The sequence below is a fragment of the Globicephala melas genome, chromosome 4 (assembly GCF_963455315.2).
Source record: "Globicephala melas chromosome 4, mGloMel1.2, whole genome shotgun sequence".
Classification (NCBI taxonomy): domain Eukaryota; kingdom Metazoa; phylum Chordata; class Mammalia; order Artiodactyla; family Delphinidae; genus Globicephala; species Globicephala melas.
The window spans coordinates 139026650-139049123 of record NC_083317.1 but is presented as its reverse complement, the minus strand read 5'-3'; the positions used below and the strand labels follow the sequence as shown (position 1 = coordinate 139049123).

General features: G+C 39.1%; 1 pseudogene; it reads right to left on the bottom strand.

The window, feature by feature from the left end:
* Positions 1–4643: 4643 nt before the first annotated feature.
* Positions 4644–5320, bottom strand: LOC115863509 (ATP synthase subunit a-like; annotated as a pseudogene).
* Positions 5321–22474: the final 17154 nt, after the last annotated feature.

Sequence of the window (22474 nt, the reverse complement as noted above, 5' to 3'; positions counted from 1 at the left end):
TTGTCAGTTGCTTTGTTTGCAAATATTTTCTCCCATTCTGAGGGTTGTCTTTTCGTCGTGTTTATGGTTTCCTTTGCTGTGCAAAAGCTTTGAAGTTTCATTAGGTCCCATTTGTTTATTTTTGGTTTTATTTCCATTTATCTTGGAGGTGGGTCAAAAAGGATCTTGCTGTGATTTATGTCATAGAGTGTCCTGCCTGTGTTTTCCTCTAAGAGTTTGATAGTGTCTGGCCTTACATTTAGGTCTCTAATTCATTTTGAATTTATTTTTGTGTATGGTGTTAGGGAGTGTTCTAATTTCATTCTTTTACATGTTGCTGTCCAGTTGACAACACAGCTTTAGATCAAAATTTGCAAATTCAGTTGCCAGCCAGCATATATAAATATGAGAAGCTGATCAAATATAAACAAGACAACAGTGGAAGCATTATGATCAATGACACTGACTCTTTGGCCTCAGTGTTCCAGAGGTTGACAAGGATTAGTAGAGAATGGGAGGAAAATTGTCCTCAGAGGGGCTACCCTGCTCCTGAAGGTTATTGCAATGAGGGAACAAAGCTTATTTTCACAAATAATTTTTCAAGAGAAGCTGAGAATTTGGATTCTTATCTTAACTACTCTGATTTCTCAAAGTTTCAGGTAAAAGCAAGCATAGGTCTGGTGCATACCAACCTGTAGACTTCTAGTTTAGAAGCCCTGAAAACAGATGATGCAGAAATGTTTGCATTATTTTAACCCTGAGGCCCTGGCCTAAGGAAGAGGTGTATATTAGCATTCAAGGTAGGGCTGTTGAGTACGGTTGTATAGACTGGGCACTGCCCAAGAACACACATACCATGAGTCCCCATTGACATGGTCCACATGAAGGATGTATATGTTTTATTCAGATAGTTTTTTGGCAGATAACAGCAAAGTATTTTGTTCTTAGAAAGCCAGCACATTATGACAACTTTTCAATAGATGGAAGTAAATTGCCTTGAAGAAATTGTTTTTTGCTTATTTTTTACATACTGTCTGGGCTAATGGGAACTCTGATGAGGAGAAGTATGAGTTCAAAGGAGAATATGTAAGAAGGCTGAAAATCAGATACAATTCAGCTTTACAATTCAGCTTTATGAGCCCATTGTTTATAAACTCTAAACTCCTTTTTTTGCACATTTATTAAGAGGACAGGTCTATATCTTTCCCCAAAGGTGCCAGACCACTGATACTAGCCGGGTATTCCTACTATATTCCTCTTCTCAGAGAGCACTCGACTTTGCCCATGACTGCTCTTCACTGCAGTGGCTTATGTAATTGATTTATCTTCAGTCCCAGGGCCTGCCAACACAGAACCCTCACAGAGAAGCTGCTCAGTAGATTCTTGTTGAAGGAATATTCTTTCTCTCCTATTCCAACTACAGGTGTCTTTTTTCTTTCTACTTCTACATGTTTTTTTCCCTCTCAACCCTTCTCTGTTTTTGCCTCTCTTTGACCCTGTTTGCCTCTGAGTCTTTCTCAGTCTCTTTCTTTCTTCCTTCATCTTTCTATCTTTCCTCACTCCTCCTCTCACAGCATCTCCTCGTCACCTTATGAATTGCTTCCATCTCCCTCTTTCACTTCTTTCTCACTTTTTACTCTGCTCACTATTTCTAGCTCTACCCTTGATTGTCTGTTTCCCCCACTGGGGCTTTCGAATCCACAAAATTGAGACAGCAAGAGGTGTGACACATTAACCTTAATTTTCCAATTGTTTCTTTGTCGGATGCTTTCAGGATTTTCCTCTTTCCAAGGTGTGGATCTAGGTTGGAGAATGAGTGGCAGGTGCTTCCAAATACAGAAACCTTTCTCAAAGCACCAAGGTAAGGCCGTTAAAAAAGTCACTGACCTTCAGCCTCAGGAGACTCTGGTGGCAGCTTGCCTCTTCTTATTCTTTCTCTTTTTAATATTAGGAAACAAGCTAGTTTCATCAAGGTGGAATTTCCTGCTGCAGATGAGAGTCAAACAGCTGCTTATTTTAGTTTCCATGGAGTCCACTCTTCTTGGGTCAGAAGAAGCTTCGGGGGAGATGAGTCTGGCTGTAACATCCCACCAGCCCAGCCGGAGAAAACAGTAGGGATGAGGATGTGTAAATGAGGAAATAAAGCTGGCTATGCCTTGCTTGCTTTCAGCCTTGCTTTCAGATTCTCAGCAGTGAAGAAGCTGCCCTACCTGACACAACCTACTTTGCTTTGAATTATTCTGGACCGGGTTGCATGGACCAGCCACAGGCGTTCAAGGGAAAGGCTAACTTAGTTTCTCTTCAGGCTGTCTTAAAAATTTAGAATGTTTTAGAAGCAAATGTTCTTCATTTTCAATTAGACACCCATCATTCTGTCATCATATTTATGCTTGGGCTCAGATGTATGACTGGCAGTGCCGACTATAATTGAAAGGTCCCAGAGTCCCCTTTCTCTGGTGAGGTAGGTGCAAATCAACTACTCATAGCAACTGAACTTGGAAGAAAGTGTGTTTGCAGGAGGTACCAAGGTCTTTTGCTGTTTTGTAAATTACAAAAGGAACTAGTTCTGGGCCATCTAGGGGACGTCTTGTTTAAATCATGATTGAGTTTGCAAGAGGGTCTTTCATCTGATGACTGCCTCAAGTTCTTTCAAGGTCTTTCATCTGATGACTGCCTCAATGCTTTCCTTGTAACCAGCCAAACGACTTCTTTCCTTGGTTAATCAAAACTCTTGCCTTGAAAAGATACATGCACCCCAATGTTCACAGCAGCACTATTTACAATAGTCAAGACATGAAAGCGACCTAAATGTCCACTGACAGATGAATGGATAAAGAAGATGTGGTATGTGTGTATACACACACACACACACACACACACACACAATGGAATATTACTCAGCTGTAAAAAAGAATGAAAAATGCCATTTGCAGCAAAATGTATGGATCTAGAGATCATCATACTAAGCGAAATAAGTCAGAGAAAGACAAATATCATATGATATCACTTATATGTGGAATCTAAAACAATGATACAAATGAACTTATTTACAAAACAAATAGACTCACAGACATAGAAAACAAACTTATGGTTACCAAAGGGGAAAAGGGAGAGGGATAAATTAGGAGTTGGGGATTAACAGATACACACTACTCTATATAGAGTAGAAAAACAGCAAGGTCCTACTGTATAGCACAGGAAACTATATTCACTACCTTACAGTAACCTATAATGGCAAAGAATCGGAAAAAGAATATATATTATGTTATATTTATAAAACGGAGCCGTTTTACTCGATACCTGAAACTAATACAACGTTGTAAATCAACTGTACTTCAAAAAAAAAAAAAAGTGTATACACACACGCACGCACACACACACACACAAACTCTTGGCTTGCCTTACATTTGACTTAGTAAAGCTGGAGATTTGGGAGGTAAACACATATGCTGTCCCTCACTCCTTCTGCCTTAGCCCTGCTGGCCTTTTTAATTCCCTTGAATTCCCCACATCCCACATTTCTTCCTGCCACTGCTTTTTTTTTTTCTTTTCTTTTCCTGAATGCTCCTTCTTATTGTCTTACTACTTCCCTTCTGCTCAGCTCTCAGCTCTCCCCAGGGGTTGCTCCCTCAGAGAAAACTTCACTGACTTCCTGTCTACTAGAGCATGACAATAGCCTTCCAAATATAGGACTTCATATGACATAAGCTCTCCTTCATAGATTTGTCCAGGTTGTGATTCAATATTTCCTTCCATTATCACTTGTTTAATGTCTGTCTCCCTTACTAGACTGTATGCTCCCCAGATACAGGGGCTGGTTTTCGTTACTTTGCATCTGCAGTGTTTGGCAGTGAACTTAACACATGGTGAGCACTGAATAAATATTTGTTGAGTGAATACATGGATGAATGAACTATAGCACTGCAATGTCATCATAATGAATCACCTTAGCCACGATCCTGGTTTGTTATCATTTAGCAACTGCAGGGAACAACTTAGCAAGTAGGTACAGGCCAATAGGACCCAGAGAGAGAGAAATCTTTCTGGTGGGGTAGGGATACTCCCAAAGGCCATAAGAAGCAACCCTGAGAGGATAAGGAAAAGGGAGAGGGTCAAAGGAAGAAAGTGCAGTGGTTCTGGTGAAACCAATTGAATTCCTCCCCACTGATAGGATTAGTTATAGTTAGCTGCCACTGGTTGAGAGCTTCTAAGCACCAAGAATCACTGCATATCTGATATGGATTTTGAGAAGGAAGAGAGCAAACCTCCAAGAAAGAGGCTCACAGAGGCAGTGAAAATGGATCAAGTGTGGTGTGAGGATGGATCAGGGCTATCTGACCACACTCGACATTTCCTGCATTCTGTATGCAAGGGCTACCAAGTGTGGATAAAACCTATTAGAGATTGCAGTGGGAGACTGATGCAAAATCACAGTGAAATTGGAAAATATTCATAGTGACAGCATTGGGGTCAAGTATCCGGGGGCAGCAAGAGTGTCCCGTGGTTGTGGCCACAATAACAGCATCCTAATCAGAGTCTTCGTGTAATAAAGTATTGGACTGAGAGGAGAGGCCCTTGGTTCTTAACTGTTTTCCGAGTCTGCTTTTTCAGTCTTCCTGCTGGGGCTGGGATTTACTATTACATGATACGCATGGGTTTTTGGGTCATTGTGCGTTATGTGAGAAGTGACTTATTAATAAGGTGAACATGAAAGCTTGAATAAGGACTACTGCAACTTTAAGAACGCTGAGTAGAATAAGAATAATAAATGCAATGAGGGCTGTGGTAATACTAATGCTTATTAGGGCCAGGGTTGCTCCTCTGATTAGATGGATTAATAGGTGACCATCTGTAATCTTAGCTGTTAGCCATATGGCCAGGACTATTGATTGAATAAGTAAGCTAATAGTTTCAATAATTACTGGCATGGGGATAAGGGGAATTGGTGTTCCTTGTGGTAAAGTGGGCCAGAGATGCTTTTGTTTTATGGTGGAAGCCGGTGATTACAACTCCTGCTCATAAAGGAATTGCTATAACTAAATTTCTTGAAAGTTGTTTCGTGGGCATAAATGAGTGGTAAGAGACCTAGCAAGTTTGTTGAGCCAATAAATAAGATTACTGACATGAGATTTAGTGTTCAAGTTTGTCCTTTATAGTTGTGGCTAGCCATTATCTGTTTTGATGTGAGTTGAACTCGTCACTGTTGAATAGAGATTGTGCAGTTATAAAACATTTGGTTGTGTGTGGGCAATAGAAAGCTTGGAAGTATAATGACTAAAATGGCAATAGGTAATCTTATTATAGTTGGGGTGATGAAAGAGGCAAATAAATTTTTATCCATTTTGTTTCTCAAGGGGCAGAGTGTTTTGGTGTTTTAGTTGATTTTAGTTTTAGAACTGAAGGATAAGTATATTTTGAAATTTTTCAGTTGAGATACAATAAATAGAACTAGAATTATTGATATAATAGTGATAAATCATGTTGATGTATCTAGTTGTGGCATGTTATTAAGGGGAGTTTTTAACTCCCAGTCTTTAACTTAAAAGGTTAATAATACTCAGCTTCTTAATGAACTTATAGTATGGATGCAGATCATTTCTCAAAGCATTTTAGAAGGTTATTACGTAACCTTCCTGTTAACCTCCCAGTAAATTATTTTTCTGTTTACCCAGAATCAATCCCTATTGCTTACAAGCAGGAAATGTTGGACTGCCATATGAAATGTGACAGAAAATGCCAGGAAAAGTCTCTCTCTGGTGTACCTTCTGAACAAACACCAGTCAAACCAAATGCCATGTCCTGCCATGGCCAGAGGTGGGAAGGTGTGGGTGCTCTTGGCAGATCAACAAAGCCTCAGCAACCAGAGATTCCAGAACGAGCCCTTTGTGGTGCAGGGTTTCCTCTGTGGGATGATAGTTCTCACGGATGTGCGTCTTCTTGAGACCTACCTTTCTGCTAGATTGCCGGAGCCCCCAGACTTCTGGTTCCCAGAGGTGAAAAGGATAATCTAATTCAGTGGTTTTCACATGGGGCATTTTTACCCCCTAGGTGACATTTGACAATGCCAAGAGATGTTTTTGATGTCACACTTGAGGAGAGGGTTGTTAGTGAGTAGAGGCCAAAGATACTGCCAAACATCCCACAAGGCACAGGAAAGCCCCCCCACCCCCGACCAAAACAAAGAAGTATCTAGCCAAAATGTCAATGCGTCACTGTTGAGAAATCCTGTTCTAAATAATGTGTCTGAGAATCTCTTGTTTCTCAGGAGTCTTGTATTGGAAAATATCTTGTATTGGAAAAATGTTAGCTTCATATTTTGAGGTAGTGTGTAGAACTGCATAGTTCAGGGGAGTATTGATTATCTACATATAGCTATTGAGCACTTGAGATATGACTAGTCTGAATTGAGGTGTGCATGTGTAAAACACACATTAGAGATTTTGGATATAAGCTATCCTGCTCATATTGAAAAGAACAGAAGCTAAAAGAAATAATTTTTCACTTATTCTTTAATTCCTCCATCCAATAGACATTTTTGAACTTGTGCTATATGCTAATCATTGGGCATATTAAATGTAAGTACCACTTCCTTTGTGAAGAGCTCATAATCTATTGAAGAAGTCAAAGAGTTAAGGAAAGGGATTGCAGAAAAGTGTGTACGTTAGTGTTTGTATAGAGGAAAGCGTGATCAGCTGCCTAGATGAGCCAGGGACCATGCCTGTAGGGAGGTGATGAAGTATTATTGGGATCTGTTCTTCCATACCTTTGAGGATGTGTAGTTCCCTCTTCTGCCTCTTACCAACTGGAATGTTAGTCTTCACCTCTCTACCAGCCAACACCCTTCCTGTCTTGAGCTGAATAACTGAGCCCTAGCTAGACCACTGTAGCTCAAAGACATCCTTTGTGATTTTGAACTTTTAACAGTCTTGATTTGTTGCTCCCCATAGGTACTTGATAAGGTAGTTCTTGCCAGGGCTCCCTTGTCCTATTGTAAACTACACGAAGCACTGAAACGGAAGTGCACAAATGTGTTTGTTGAATGCAAGAATGACCATCCCAGAAAGTCTCATTAAATTAAGTCCTGCCTATAGATCTTTCTGGGATTTATAGGACAATATGGCAACACACAGGCTCCGTATAGACTTCTTCACTAAATGATCCAGCTGTTCACTGTCTCCCCTCTGGCCTTTGCCCGTGATGTTCCCGTCCCATATTCCACATTGCCCTTTGCATGCATAACTCCTGTTTAGCTTTTGGTCTCTGTTTCAATGCCATTTCATTTGGTAAGCCACCTCTGACAACTGCCACCCTAAAAGATTAAGTTCTCCTTTTTCCCAAGGCACTGTTTGTGCTTCTACATTAACTCAGTTCAATGTCCCATCTTCTTCATTAGACCATGAGCTCCAAGTGGCAGTGTCTGTGTCTCATTTGCTCACTGCTACAAATATTCTTAGCATCCAGCCCCAAGTGTTACACATAGTATGTCTTAGGTTAAGTCCCCAGAAGCAGACACTGGGGTGAGGACTGTGTGCAGGTGATTTTATTAGAAAGTGTTCCCAGGAGAAAGAGAGTGGGGGGAACAGGGCAGGGCAGAGGGGAAGCTGAACAAGCGTGTAGTTTCAGGTGATGACCCACCTGACGTGAGGATGAGGCGAGCCTCATTCTGATCTCCCTGAGAGCCCTGAATCTTTTTTTCTTTTGGTCGTGCCATGCCGAACCACTGGACCGCCAGGGAATTCCCAGAGCTCTGAATCTTACACCTTGAGAGCTATGGAGAATAAATTGAGAACTTTCAATATATGCCTACTAATATTTCTGGAGGAGGAAAATGAAGAGAAGGTTGAGGTGAGGAAATAAGATTTGAAACACTAATGGCAGAATGAAAGACAGATAGGAGGTTTTTAAAAAAATTAATTTATTTAATTAATTTATTTTTGGCTGCATTGGGTCTTCGTTGCTGTGCGCAGGCTTTCTCTAGTTGTGGTGAGCGGAGGCTACTCTTCATTGTGGTGCCTGGGCTTCTCATTGTGGTGGCTTCTCTTGTTGCAGAGCACAGGCTGTAGGCACACGGGCTTCAGTAGTTGTGGCATGTGGGCTCCATAATCGTGGCTTGTGGGCTCTAGAACGCAGGCTCAGTAGTTGTGCTGCACGGGCCTAGTTGCTCTGCAGCATGTGGGATCTTCCTGGACCAGGGCTCGAACCCGTGTCCCCTGCATTGGCAGGCAGATTCTTAACCACTGCGCCACCAGGGAAGCCCCAGATATGAGTATTGAGAATGGAAGGGCATGCTCAATACTGACTAAAATTAAAACCTCACACCTGATACTTGGTAGTGAAATGGCAGAATATCAAGAATAAAAAATACATTCTTAAAAGTACCATAGAGAAAAGACTATTTAGAATATCAAATAATGACACAGCCAACTTCATATCATTAACGGGAGATGCCAAAAACAAGAATGGAATATCTTCAAAGTAGTGAGGGAAAATAACTGATGACATATTTTTATGTCTAGCTAGATTATCATGAAAGAGGGAGAAGAGGGTAAAAAAAACATTTCAGACATACAGTGACTATGAGTGTTTTCCAGCCGTAGCCTTTTACTGTAAAAATATTAGTTTTCTCCAGGAAGTTGAAAATTAAACCCTGAGGGGAATGAGATACAAGATATTAAATATTTGTACACAGAAATTTAGTGTGAATTTTTTATAGTTTTCATTAACTATTGGATGTAAAAATAATGCAGAACAAATATTGTGTGTGAATAAAAAGGAAAAGAGTTATATTCTAGGTAGCAATGACAATGTGGGCACATTGTTCTGTGGAAAGTTAAAGGGTGTTAAGGTCAATGTCATTTTCAGGAGGAAGAAAGAAATCTTGAATAGCTTCAAATTTAGGAAAATGAAGACCCAAATAAGTATGTTAAACAATTTAAGAGTAACCTCTATTTTTCTCCAGAAGAGGGGGAAAAAAGGAAGTATCCAAACATTTATTAATCCAACAAAATGCAGCCAAAGAGAAAGTAGGTGAAAAATAAGATGGTAGAAAAAGAGAGTATAGTTTACAGCATGATATTTACCAATTCTTCTGGTGGCATCTTCAAGTCTTTCTCAGTTTTGCCTGTGAAACTATAGAAATAAAGATCACATGATCTCACATATCAGCATGTTCTTAGTCATCCTGATAGCCCTTTGACTGTGGTCTCTGGGGAGAATGCTCTAGCATCTCTTCATAATCCTACTCAGAGATGCACTGTCAGTTTTCACTCCTCAGTGGAATCTGAAATTAAGACTCAAGAACTTGGTGGAAGTGACATATTCTTCTTCATCTGCCTTTCTTTTCCATCTCCCACCTCTCTCCCTGGGAACTGCAATCAGGTTCCTGCAAAAGCACCACAAATTAATCCCCTGGTGGGACATTCTTTGAAGCCCAAATCAAATCACATGATCTGAAAAGTGGTTCCTGTATGGGAATATGGAATCATGTATTCTTAGTAGAGATGAAAAGAGAACAATATTGAACATTTGGTCATCATAAACTACAGGGAGAAAATGAAAGTATATTATGTTGTTAATATGAAAGAGATAAAACGTACCTAATTTCTGGATGATCAATAAACTTATTGAACTGTTGTATGGCCAGTTTTCCAGCTTACTGTACTAGGTACTGTAGAGATACATTTACCCATATATATGACTTTCATCTCATCATACTATTTAATATATCACTTAATTGAAAAATTGATATTCTTTTTAAACTAGAAAAATTTTAATTCATTATGTTTTACTGATTATAAAATTAAACATGTTTTGGAGAAATCTGGATAGAACAGAAGAGTTAATAAAAATACTACTTGAGATAACTACTAGTAACATCTTGGTATAGTTTTTTCTTTCAGTTTTTTATTTAAGTACTTGAAAAAAATGTTGGCTCGCCCTTTTCTTAAAAACAAATTTAATCTTTAGTGGCTTTCTGCATTATTCTTGGAGTCCCTAGAAACAAGCATATAGTAAGCACTCGATGAATGATTGGATAGGTGCATGAAGGAATGGAGTCATGAGTAAATGACTACATATGTGAATGATATTCATCAGGAGGAAAACCATTTATTCAAATTCAGGGCTCAATTACAGAGACGCTAGTGCACAAAGGATGAAAAGGGAATACAGTATGAAGGTGGGTTATGGGTGGAGTAATATAAATTCTAAGAAATAGCGGTGCATTACTGTGCATTACTGTGAAAAATGACAGCCATCAATCCCAAGTACAGAATTCATACTTTGGGGGAAAAAAATGGAGTGATTTTCAAATGACTACTAATGGCATCTATGTCATCTTCATGCATCTCAGCCTGCGGAATTACAAACAACACATGCCAACAAATATAGCTATAATTGGGGAGTTTCCCTATTCTGTGCAATTATTGTTCACTTTATATTATAAAATGACACCATTATACATAATATAAATGACACTTGAGTTAAGCTGGGCTTCTCATTTTTTTCCCCCAAGCTTCACCGAGAGCTAACTGACATAAAACATTGTGTACGTTTAAGATGTGAAACATAATGATTTGAAATATGTGCGTATTGGTTTTTTTAAACTTATTTATTTTTGGCTGTGTTGGGTCTTTGCTGCTGCGTGCAGACTTTCTCTAGTTGCAGTGAGCAGGGGCTACTCTTCGTTGTGGTGCACGGGCTTCTCATTGCAGTGGCTTCTCTTGTTGTAGAGCACGAGCTCTAGGTGAGCAGGCTTCAGTAGTTGTGGCTCGCGGGCTCTAGAGCGCAGGCTCAGTAGTTGTGGCGCACGGGCTTAGTTGCTCCGCGGCATGTGGGATCTTCCTGGACCAAGGCTTGAACCCATGTCCCCTGCATTGGCAGGCAGATTCTTAACCACTGCGCCACCAGGGAAGCCTGAAATATGTGTATATTGTGAAATGATTAGCACAGTAAATTTAGTTTATATATCATCACCTCATATATTTACATTTGTATGTGTGTAGTGAGAACTTTTAACATCTACTCTTTAGCATTTTCAAGTATACAATATAGTATTCTTAACTATAGTCACCAGGCTGTACCTTACATCCCCAGAATTTATTCATCTCATAACAGGAAGTTTGTACCCTTTGACCACCTTCACCCATTTCTGCCCCATCCCTACTCCCCAGCCCTGGCAACCACCAGTCTGCTCTCTGTCTCTATGAGTTTGTTTTTTTAGATTCCACATATAAGTGAATTCATACAGTATGTTTCTTTCTCTGTCTTGTTTCACATAGCATAAAACTCTCAAGGTTCATCCATGTTGTTGCAAATGGCAGGATTTCTTCTTTTTATAACCGAATACAATTCCATTTTACACACACATACACACACCCCTAAAACGTATCTTCTTTATCCACTCATCCATTGATGGACCCTTAAGTTGTTTCCATGTCTTGGCTATTGTAAGTAATGCTGCAATGAACATGGGGGTGCAGATAATTCTTCAAGATAGTGATTTCATTTCCACTGAATATATACTAAGAAGTGGGATTGCTGGATCATATGGTAGTTCTATTTTCATTATTTTGAGAAACCTCCATATTGTTTTCTGTAGTGGCTCTACCAATTTACATTCCTACTCGCAGTGCACAAGAGTTCCCTTTTATACACTCAGCCAGCACTTATGTCTTGTCTTTTGAATGACAGCCATTCTAACAGGTGTGAGGTGATATCTCATTGTGGTTTTTATTTGCATCTCTCTGATGATTAATGTTGTTGAGTACCTTTTCATGTACCTTTTGGCATTTTGAAAATCTTCTTTGGAATAATGTTGTTTTAGGCCCTTTACCCATTTTTATTTTTATTTATTTATTTATTTTATATATGACTCATATATCTATTAAATTCTTAAATTAACAGAATCAATTTTTTCATTAAGTTGGCACCTAGCCCAGTGTTCCTTTTTTTTTTTTTAACGTCTTTATTGGAGTATAATTGCTTTACAATGGTGTGTTAGTTTCTGCTGTATAACAAAGTGAATCAGCTATACATATACATATATCCCCATATCCCCTCCCTCTTGTGTCTCCCTCTCACACTCCCTATCCCACCCCTTTACCCATTTTTAAAATGAACTTTTTTTGATATTGAGTTGCATATATTCCTTTTATAATATGGATATTAAACCCTTATTTGATATGTGCTTTGCAAATATTTTCTGCTCTCTCTTTTTTCCTTGAGTAGATTAGGTAAAGATTTGTTATTTAAAATAATCTTCTCAAAGAACCAACTCATAATTTTTTTAATCTTTTCTATTATTTTCCTATTTTCTATTTTATTTATTTCTGCTCTAATCTTTATTATTTCCTTTCTTCTGCTAACTTTGGGCTTAGTTTGTTCTTTTTTTTCTAGTTCCATGAGGTGAAAAGTTAGGTTGTTATTTGAGATTTTCTTTTTTGATGTATTGATTTCTTACTATAAACTTTCCTCTTAGTACTGCCTTTGATACATCCCATAAGTTTTGGTATATTGTGTTTTCATTTGTCAAGATATTTCTTAAAAATTTACTATTGATATTTTTCTTTGATCCATTGGTTCAGGAATGTACTGTTTAATTTCCTTAAATCCATGTATTTGTGAATTTTCTGACTCTTCTCCTGTTATTTATTTCTAGTTTTTTACCATTATGTTCAGAACAGATACTTTATGTAATTTCCATCCCCTTGAATATGTTCAGACTTATTTTGTGGCTTTATATATAATCTATCCTAGCAAATGTTCTGTGTGTACTCAGGGAAAATGTGTATTCTGCTGATGTTGGATAGAATGTTCTATATATGCCTTTTATGTTCATTTGGTCTGTAGTTTAAATCCACTGTTTCCTTATTGATTGTCTGTCTGGATGATCTGTCCATTGTTGAGAGTGTGATATTATAGTCCCCAACTATTATCATATTGCTGTTTGTTTTTCCTTTTAGTTTTGTTGATATTTGTTTTATATATTTACGTGCTCCAATGTTGGGTGTATAAATATTTATAATTGTTATTTCTTCTTGATGGATTGACCTCTCTATCATTATGTAAGACCTTTTTTTTGTCCCTTTCAACCATTTTTAGCTTAAAGTCTAAAGATGTAAGCATAGTTGTCTCTGCTTTCTTTTGATTACTATTTGCTTGAATTCTCTTTTTTCATCCCTTCACTTTCAGTCTATGAGTTTCCTTAAAGCTAGAGTGAGTTCCTTATAGGCAGCTTATTGTTGGATCTTGTTCTTTTTATCCATTCAGCAATTCTATGTCTTTTTATTAGATAACGTAATCCATTTATGTTTAAAGTAATTATTGATAAGTAAGGACTTAACTATTGTCATTTTAGTATTTGTTTTCTGACTTTTTACCTTGTGTCCTCTCTTGCTGTCTTATTTTGTGATTTGATTACCTTCTGCAGTGGTATGCTTTGAATACTTTATCATAATCTTTTGTATATTTACTAAGGTTTTTCCTTTGTGGTTACCATGAGACTTAGGTAATATAGCTTATATTTATATATAACACTCTATTTTAAGGTGGTAACAACTGAACTTTGATAGCATACAGAAACATTATACTTCCTCTTCCCTCACATACTAGATTATTGATGTTACAGTTTACATCTTTTTTGTGTTGTGTATCCAATACCAAAATTATTGTAGTTATGGTTAACATTAACATGTTTGTTTTTTAACTTCTCAACTAGAGTTGAAAGTGATTTCCATAAAACCATTCAATATTAGAGAATCTGAGTTTGCCTATATGTTTACCATTCCTAATGTGTTTTATACATTCATGTTTTATGATGTTAATTAGCATCCTTTTATTTCCACTTGAAGATCAGCCTTTAGCATTTCTTGGAAGACAGGTCTAGTGGTGATGAACTCCCTCAGCTTTTCTTTGTTCAGGAAAGTCTTTATTTCTCCTTTATTTCTGAAGAAGTTTTGTTGGGCATAGTATTCTTGGTTGATAGCCTTTTTCTCTTTTAGTATTTTGACTATATTATCCCAGTCTCTCCTGGCCTGCAAAGTTTCTGTTAAGAAATCCATAGTCGTATCAGGAGTCCCTTATATGTAATGAGTCACTTTTCTCTTGCTGCTTTCATAATTGTCTTTGAGTTCTGACAATTTAATTATGTTTCTTAGTGTACTCCATTTTGGGCTCAACCTATTTGGGATCTTTTGGGCCTCGTGAATGTGGATGTCCATTTCTTTCCCCATGTTTGGGAAGTTTTCAGCTATTATTGCTTTAATAGACTTTCTGTCTCTTTCCTTCGCTTCTCCTTTAGGTAGTTAGCTGAGGTCCTAGAACAATACTGTGAAATCTTAACAACAGTGATTTGTTTTTTAATACATCTTTATTGGAGCATAATTGCTTCACAATGCTATGTTAGTTTCTGTTGTACAACAACGTGAATCAGCCATATGCATACATATATGCCCTATCCTCTCCCTCTTTAGCTTCCCTCCCACCCACCCTATCCCACCCCTCTAGATCATCACAAAGCGCAGAGCTGATCTCCCTGTGCTATGCTGCTGCTTCCCAGTAGCTATCTATTTTACATCTGGTAGTGTATATATGTCAATGCTTCTCTCACTTCACCCCAGCTTCCCCCTCTCCACCCTGTGTCCTCAAGACCATTCTCTATGTCTGTGTTTTTATTCCTGCCCTGCCACTAGGTTCATCAGTACCATTTTTTTCCCTTAGATTCCATGTATATGCGTTAGCATACGGTATTTGTTTTTCTCTTTCTGACTTCCTTCACTCTGTATGACAGACTCTAGGTCCATCCACCTCACTACAAATAACTCAATTTCGTTTCTTTTTATGGCTGAGTAATATTCTGTTGTATATATGTGCCACATCTTCTTGATCCATTTGTCTGTCAATGGACACTTAGGTCGCGTCCATGTCCAGGCTATTGTAAATGGTGCTGCAATGAACATTGTGGTAGGTATGTGTCTCTTTGAATTACTGTTTTCTCAGGATATATGCCCAGTAGTGGGATTGCTGGATCATATGGTAGTTCTATTTTTAGTTTTTTAAGGAACCTCCATACTGTTCTCCATAGTGGCTGTATCAATTTACATTCCCACCAACAGCGCAGGAGGGTTCCCTTTTCACCACACCCTCTCCAGCATTTACTGTTTCTAGATTTTTTGATAATGACCATTCTGACCAGTGTGAGGTGATACCTCACTGTGGTTTTGATTTGCATTTCTCTAATAATTAGTGATGTTGAGCAGCTTCCCATGTGCCTCTTGGCCATCTGCATGTCTTCTTTGGTGAAATGTCTATTTAGGTCTTCTGTCCATTTTTTAATTGGGTTGTTTGTTTTTTTGATGTTGAGCTCCATTAGCTGTTTGTATATTTTGGAGATTAATCCTTTGTCCATTGTTTCATTTGCAAATATTTTCTCCCATTCTGAGGGTTGTCTTTTTGTCTTGTTTATGGTTTCCTTTGCTGTGCAAAAGCTTTAAGGTTAATTAGGTCCCATTTGTTTATTTTTGTTTTTATTTTCATTACTCTAGGAGGTGGGCCAAAAAAGATCTTGCTGTGGTTTATGTCAAAGAGTGTTTTTCCGCTCCCAGGCCAGGCCCCCCACCCTCCAACGCACTCTCCAGGCTGCACTGACCCTGGGGGCATAGGTAGGAGGCTGGGGGAGAGCAGGAGAGGCAGGCAGGTGTGGGGGGAAGCCCTTCAGGGCCAGAGGAGCAGGAGAGGCAGGCAGGGCATTTGCCCCACCCACTCAGCCCAGGAAGCCTGCTGAGACTAGAGGCATGACTGGCCCCTTCTGTTCCATTGAGCCTAAGCCCCCACCCCCCCACCCCCCCACAGGGCCTTTTCCAGCCCTGTGGGTCCTAAGCAAAGGCCCTGCCCACTGTCTAAACACCACCCCTAAGCCCCGCCCCCACAATCAAGGCCTTTTCTGCCTTTTTATTTCTCCTCTTTTTTACAATTGTGGTTCTGTTTCACCTTCCAGTTGCTGTTTCATCTGTATTTTTATTTTTATATTCTTTCTAACATATCTGTTAGTTTCCTAGTCTAATTTTACTTTTTACTCTTTGTTATTGTTCTCCGTTTCTTTTTCTTTTTTCTTTTTTTGCCACCCCACAGCGTCTTCTGGCATCTTGGTGTATGAGCTGTGGGTTGGGCTGAAGCTTCTGCAGTGGGAGCTCTGAGTCCGAACCACAGAGAACCTCAGACCCCAGGGAATATTTATTGGAGTGAGGTCTCCTGGAGGCCCGCATCTCAGCATCAAAACCCAGATCTACCCAACAGCCTACAAACTCCAGTGCTGGAAGCCTCAGGCCAAATAACCAGTAAGACAGGAACACAATCCCATCCATAAAAAAAAAAAAAAAAAAAAATAGACAGCAAAAAAGTATGTCACAGATAAACAAGCAAGGTAAAAACCTACAAGACCAAATAAATGAAGAGGAAATAGGCAATATACCTGAAAAAGAATTCAGAGTGATGATAGTGAAGTTGATCCAGAATCTCGGAAATAGAATGGAGGCACAGATTGAGAAAATATAAAAAATGTTTAACAAAGGTCTAGAAGAACTAAAGAACAAACAAACAGAAATGAACAATACAATAACTGAAATGAAAAATACACGAGAAGGAATCAATAACAGAATAACAGAGGCAGAAGAACGAAAAGTGAGCTGGAAGACAGAATGGTGGAAATAACTGCTGAGGAGCAGAATAAAGAAAAAAAAATGAACAGAACTGAAGACGTCTCAGAGACCTCTGGGGCAACACTAAACACACCAACGTTTGAATTATAAGGGTCCCAGAAGAAGAAGAGAAAAAAAAAGTGTCTGAGATTATAGTGGAAAACTTCCCTAACATGGGAAAGGAAATAGTCATCCAAGTCCAAGAAGCACAGAGAGTCCCATACAGGATAAACCCTAAGAGAAACACACCAAGACACATACTAATCAAACTAACAAAAATTAAATTCAAAGAAAAAATTAAAAGCAGCAGGGAAAAAACAAAAATTAACATACAAAGGAATCTCCATAAGGTTATCAGCTGATTTTTCAGCAGAAACTCTGCAAGCCAGAAGGGAGTGGCAGGATATACTTAAAGTGATGGAGGAGAAAAACCTACAACAAAGATTACTCTACCCAGCAAGGATCTCATTCAGATTGAGACAGAAAAATCAAAAGCTGTTCAGGCAAGCAGAAGCTAAGAGAATTCAGCACCACCAAACCAACTTTACAACAAATGCTAAAGAAACTTCTTTAGGCGGGAAACACAAGAGAAGAAAAAGACCCATAAAAACCCAAAACAATTAAGAAAATGGTAATAGGTACATACATATCGATAATGAACTTGGATGTAAGTGGATTAAATGCCCCAACCAAAAGACACAGACTGGCTGAATGGATACAAAAACAAGACCCATATATATGCTGTCTACAGGAGACCCACTTCAGACCTAGGGACACATACAGACTGAAAGTGAAGGGATGGAAAAAGATATTCCATGCAAATGGGCAACAAAAGAAAGCTGGAGTAGCAATACTCATATCAGATAAAATAGACTTTAAAGACTCTTACAAAAGATAAGGAAGGACACTACATAATGATCAATCCAAGAAGAAGATATAACAATGATAAATGGATATGCACCCAACATAGGAGCATCTCAATGCGTAAGGCAAATGCTAACAACCATGAAAGGGGAAATCGACAGTAACACAATCATAGTAGGGGACTTTAACACCCCACTTACACCAATGGACAGATCAAACAAAATAAATAAGGAAACACAAGACTTTAAATGACACAATAGACCAGATATATTTAATTAATATTTATAGAACATTCCATCCAAAAGTGGCAGAATACACTTTCTTCTCAAGTGCACAGAGAACATTCTCCAGGATAGATCACATCTTGCATCACAAATCAAACCTTGGAAAATTTAAGAAAACTGAAGTTGTATCAAACATCTTTTCTGACCACAATGCTATGAGATTGGAAATCAGTTACAGGAAAAAGACTGTAAAAATTACAAACACATGCAAGTTAAACAATACACTACTTAATAACCAAGAGATCACTGAAGAAATCAAAGAAGAAATAAAAATTACATAGAAACAAATGACAATGAAAACACAATGACTCAAAACCTATGGGACGCAGCAAAAGCAGTTCTAAGAGGGAAGTTTATAGCAATTCAATCTCACCTCAAGAAACAAGAAAAAGCTCAAGTAAACAATCTAATCCTACACCTAAGGCAACTAGAGAAAGAAGAGCAAAGAAAACCCAGAGTCAGTAGAAGGAAAAAAATCATAAAGATGAGAGCACAAATAAATGAACTAGAAATGAAGAAAACAGTAGCAAAGATCAATAAAATTAAAAGTTGGTTCTTTGAGAAGATAAGCAAAATTGATAAACCCTTAGCCAGACTCAACAAGAAAAAAAGGGAGAGGTTGCAAATCAATAAAATTAGAAATGAAAAAGGAGAAATCCCAAACTGACACCGCCAAAATACAAAGGATTAAAAGAGACTACTACAAACAACTAGACACCAATAAAATGGAAAACCAAGAAGAAATGGACAAATTCTTGGAAAGGTACAGTTTTCCAAAATGAACCAGGAAGAATTAGAAAATATATACAGGGCTTCCCTGGTGGCGCAGTGGTTGAGAGTCCACCTGCTGATGCAGGGGACACGGGTTCGTGCCCCAGTCCAGGAGGATCCCACATGCCGTGGAGCGGTTGGGCCCGTGAGCCATGGCTGCTGGGCCTGTGTGTCCAGAGCCTGTGCTCCGCAATGGGAGACGCCACAGCAGTGAGAGGCCCACGTACCGCACAAAAAAAAAAAAAAAAAAAAAGAAAATATATACAGACCTATCACAAGTAATGAAATTGAAACTGTAATTAAAAATCTTCCAACAAACAAAAGTCCAGGACCAGATGGCTTCACAGGCTAATTCTATCAAACATCTAGAGAAGAGCTAACACTGATCCTTCTCAAACTCTTCCAGAAAATTCCAGAGGAAGGAATACTCCCAAACTCATTCTATGAGGCCACCATCACCCTGATAGCAAAACCAAAGATACTACAAAAAAAAAAAGAAAATTACAGACCAATATCACTGATGAACATAGATATAAAAATCCTGAACAAAATACTAGCAAACAGAATCCAACAACATATTAAAAAGATAATACACCATGATCAAGTGGGATTTATCTTAGGAATGCAAGGATTCTTCAATATACACAAATCAAGCAATGTTATACACCATATTAACGTATTAAGGCATAAAAACAATATGATCACCTCAATAGAGGCAGAAAAAGCTTTTGACAAAATTCAACACCCATTTACGACTAAAAACGCCAGGAAATGGGCATAGAGGGAACCTACCTCAACATAATAAAGGCCTCATATGACAAACCCATAGCAAACATCATACTCAATGGTGAAAAACTGAAAGCATTTCCACTAAGATCAGGAACAAGATGAGGATTTCTACTCTCACCACTCTTAATCAACATGGTTTTGGAAGTCCTAGCCATGGTAATCAGAGAAGAAAAAGAAATAAAAAGAATACAAACTTGAAAAGAAGAAGTAAAACTGTCACTGTTTGCAGATGACATGATACTATATATAGAAAACCCTAAAGATGCCACCAGAAAACTACTAGAACTAATGAATGAATTTGGTAAGTTTGCAGGTACAAAATTAATGCACAGAAATCTCTGGCATCCCTATACACTAACAACAAAAGATCAGAAAGAGAAATTAAGGAAACAATCCCATTTACCATCTCAACAAAAAGAATAAAATACCTAGGAATAAACCTACCCAAGGAGGTAAAACACCTGTACTCAGAAAATTATAAGACACTGATGAAAGAAATTAAAGATGATGCAAACAGATGGAGAGATATACCATGTTCTTGGATTGGAAGAATCAATATTGTGAAAATAACTATACTACTCAAAGCAATCTACAGATTCAATGCAACCCCTACCAAACTACCAATGGCATTCTTCAGAGAATTAGAGCAAAAATTTTACAGTTTGTATGGAAACACAAAAGACCCCGAATAGCGAAAGCAATCTTGAGAAAGAAAAACAGAGCTGGAGGAATCAGGTTCCCTGACTGCAGACTATACTACAAAGCTACAGTAATCAAGACAGTATGGTACTAGCACAAAAACAGAAATATAAATCAATGGAACAGGATAGAAAGCCCAGAGGTAAACCCACACACATATGGTCACCTAATTTATGACAAAGGAGGCAAGAACATACAATGGAGAAAAGACAGCCTCTTCAATAAGTGGTGCTGGGAAAACGGGACAGCTACCCAAAAAAGAATGAAATTAGAAAGCTACTTAACACCATACACAAAAATAAACTCCAAATGGATTAAAGACCTAAATGTAGGACTGGACACTATAAAACAAATGTGATTGAATAAATGAGTAGCTCTAAAGTCATGCCATAGCCCTCTGTCCTCCTCTCTGTTATTCTTCTGTTAGAAACAAAGTTAGATGAAGATATGATTAACCCCTACACAAAAACTGATGATGATACAAACTGCCTGTAAGTAATATCACTTTTGAATAAATCTAAGTTGAAATTGATCATGGGAAGTTGGACTATGGATCAAAGTGATCCATATGAAATTTAATTTTAAAACCTAACCACTATGAGGAGCTTCAAGATGGCGGAAGTGTAAGACGTGGAGATCACCTTCCTCCCCACAGATACACCAGAAATACATCTACACATGGAACAACTCCTACAGAACACCTACTGAACACTGGCAGAAGACCTCAGACCTCCCAAAAGGCAAGAAACTTCCCACGTACCTGGGTAGGGCAAAAGAAAAGAGAAAAAACAGAGACAAAAGAATAGGGATGGAACCTGCACCTCTGGGAGGGAGCTGTGAAGGAGGAAAAGTTTCCACACACTAGAAGCCCCTTCATGGGCAGAGACTGTGGTGGCGGAGGGGGGAAGCTTTGGAGCCGCGGAGGAGAGCACAGCAACAGGTGCGGAGGGCAAAGGGGAGAGATTCCCGCACAGGATCAGTGCTGACTGGCACTCACCAGCCTGGAAGGCTTGTCTGCTCACACACTGGGGCGGGCAGGGAAGAGGGGACCTGAGGCTCGGGCTTCAGAGGTCAGACCCCAGGGAGAGGCCTGGGGTTGGTGGGGTGAACACAGCCTGAAGGGGCTAGTGTGCCACAGCCAGCCGGTAGGGAGTCTGGGAAAAATTCTTGAGCAACCAAAAAGGCAAGAGATTTTTCTTGCCTCTTTGTTTCCTGGTGCACGAGGAGAGGGGATTAAGAACGCCACTTAAAGGAGCTCCAGAGATGGGCGTGAGACGCTAAGGCTGCTGCTGCAACCACCAAGAAGCCTGTGTGCAAGCACAGGTCACTCTCCACACCTCCCCTTCCGGGTGCCTGTGCAGCCCGCCACTGCCAGGGTCCCGTGATCCAGGGACAACTTCCCCGGGAGAACGCACGGTGCACCTCAGGCTGCTGCAATGTCACGCCGGCCTCTGCCACTGCAGGCTCACCCCGCACTCCATGCCCCTCCCTCCCCCCGCCTGAGTGAGCCAGAGGACCCGAAGCAGCTGCTCCTTTAACTCTGTCCTGTCTGAGGGAAGAACTGTCACCCTCAGGCGACCTACACACAGAAGCAGTTCCAAATACAAAGTTGAACCCCAGGAGCTGTGCGAACAAAGAAGAGAAAGGGAAATTTCTCCCAGCAGCCTCAGGAGCAGTGGATTAAATCTCCACAATCAACTTCATGTACCCTGCATCTGTGGAATACCTGAATAGATAGCGAATCATCCCAAATTGAGGAGATAGACTTTGCGAGCAACAATATATATATATTTTTTCCCTTTTTCTCTTTTTGTGAGTGTGTATGTGTATGCTTCTGTGTGTGATTTTGTCTGTATAGCTTTGCTTTTACCATTAGTCCTAGGGTTCGGGCTGTCCATTGTTTTATATTTTAGTATAGTTTTTAGCACTTTTTATCATTGGTAGATTTGGTTTTTTTGGTTTGGATGCTCTCTTCTTTCTTTTATTTTTAATTACGTAAAAAAATTTTTTAATAACTTTTTTTATTTTAATAACTTATAATTTGATTTAATTTAATTTTATCGTCTTCTTTCTTTCTTTTTTTTTCTCCCTTTTATTCTGAACCATGTGGATAACAGGCTTTTGGTGCTCCAGCAAGGCATCAGGGCTGTGCCAAGTTCAGGACACTGGTACACAGGAGTCCTCCAAGCTCCACACAATATCAAACAGTGAAAATTTCCCAGAGATCTCCATCTCAATGCCAAGACCCAGCTCCAGTCAATGACCAGAAAGCTACAGTGCTGAGCACTCTATGCCAAACAACTAGCAAGACAGGAAAACAACACCATCCATTAGCAGAGAGGCTACCTAAAATCATAACAAGGCCACAGACACCCCAAAACACACCACCAGATG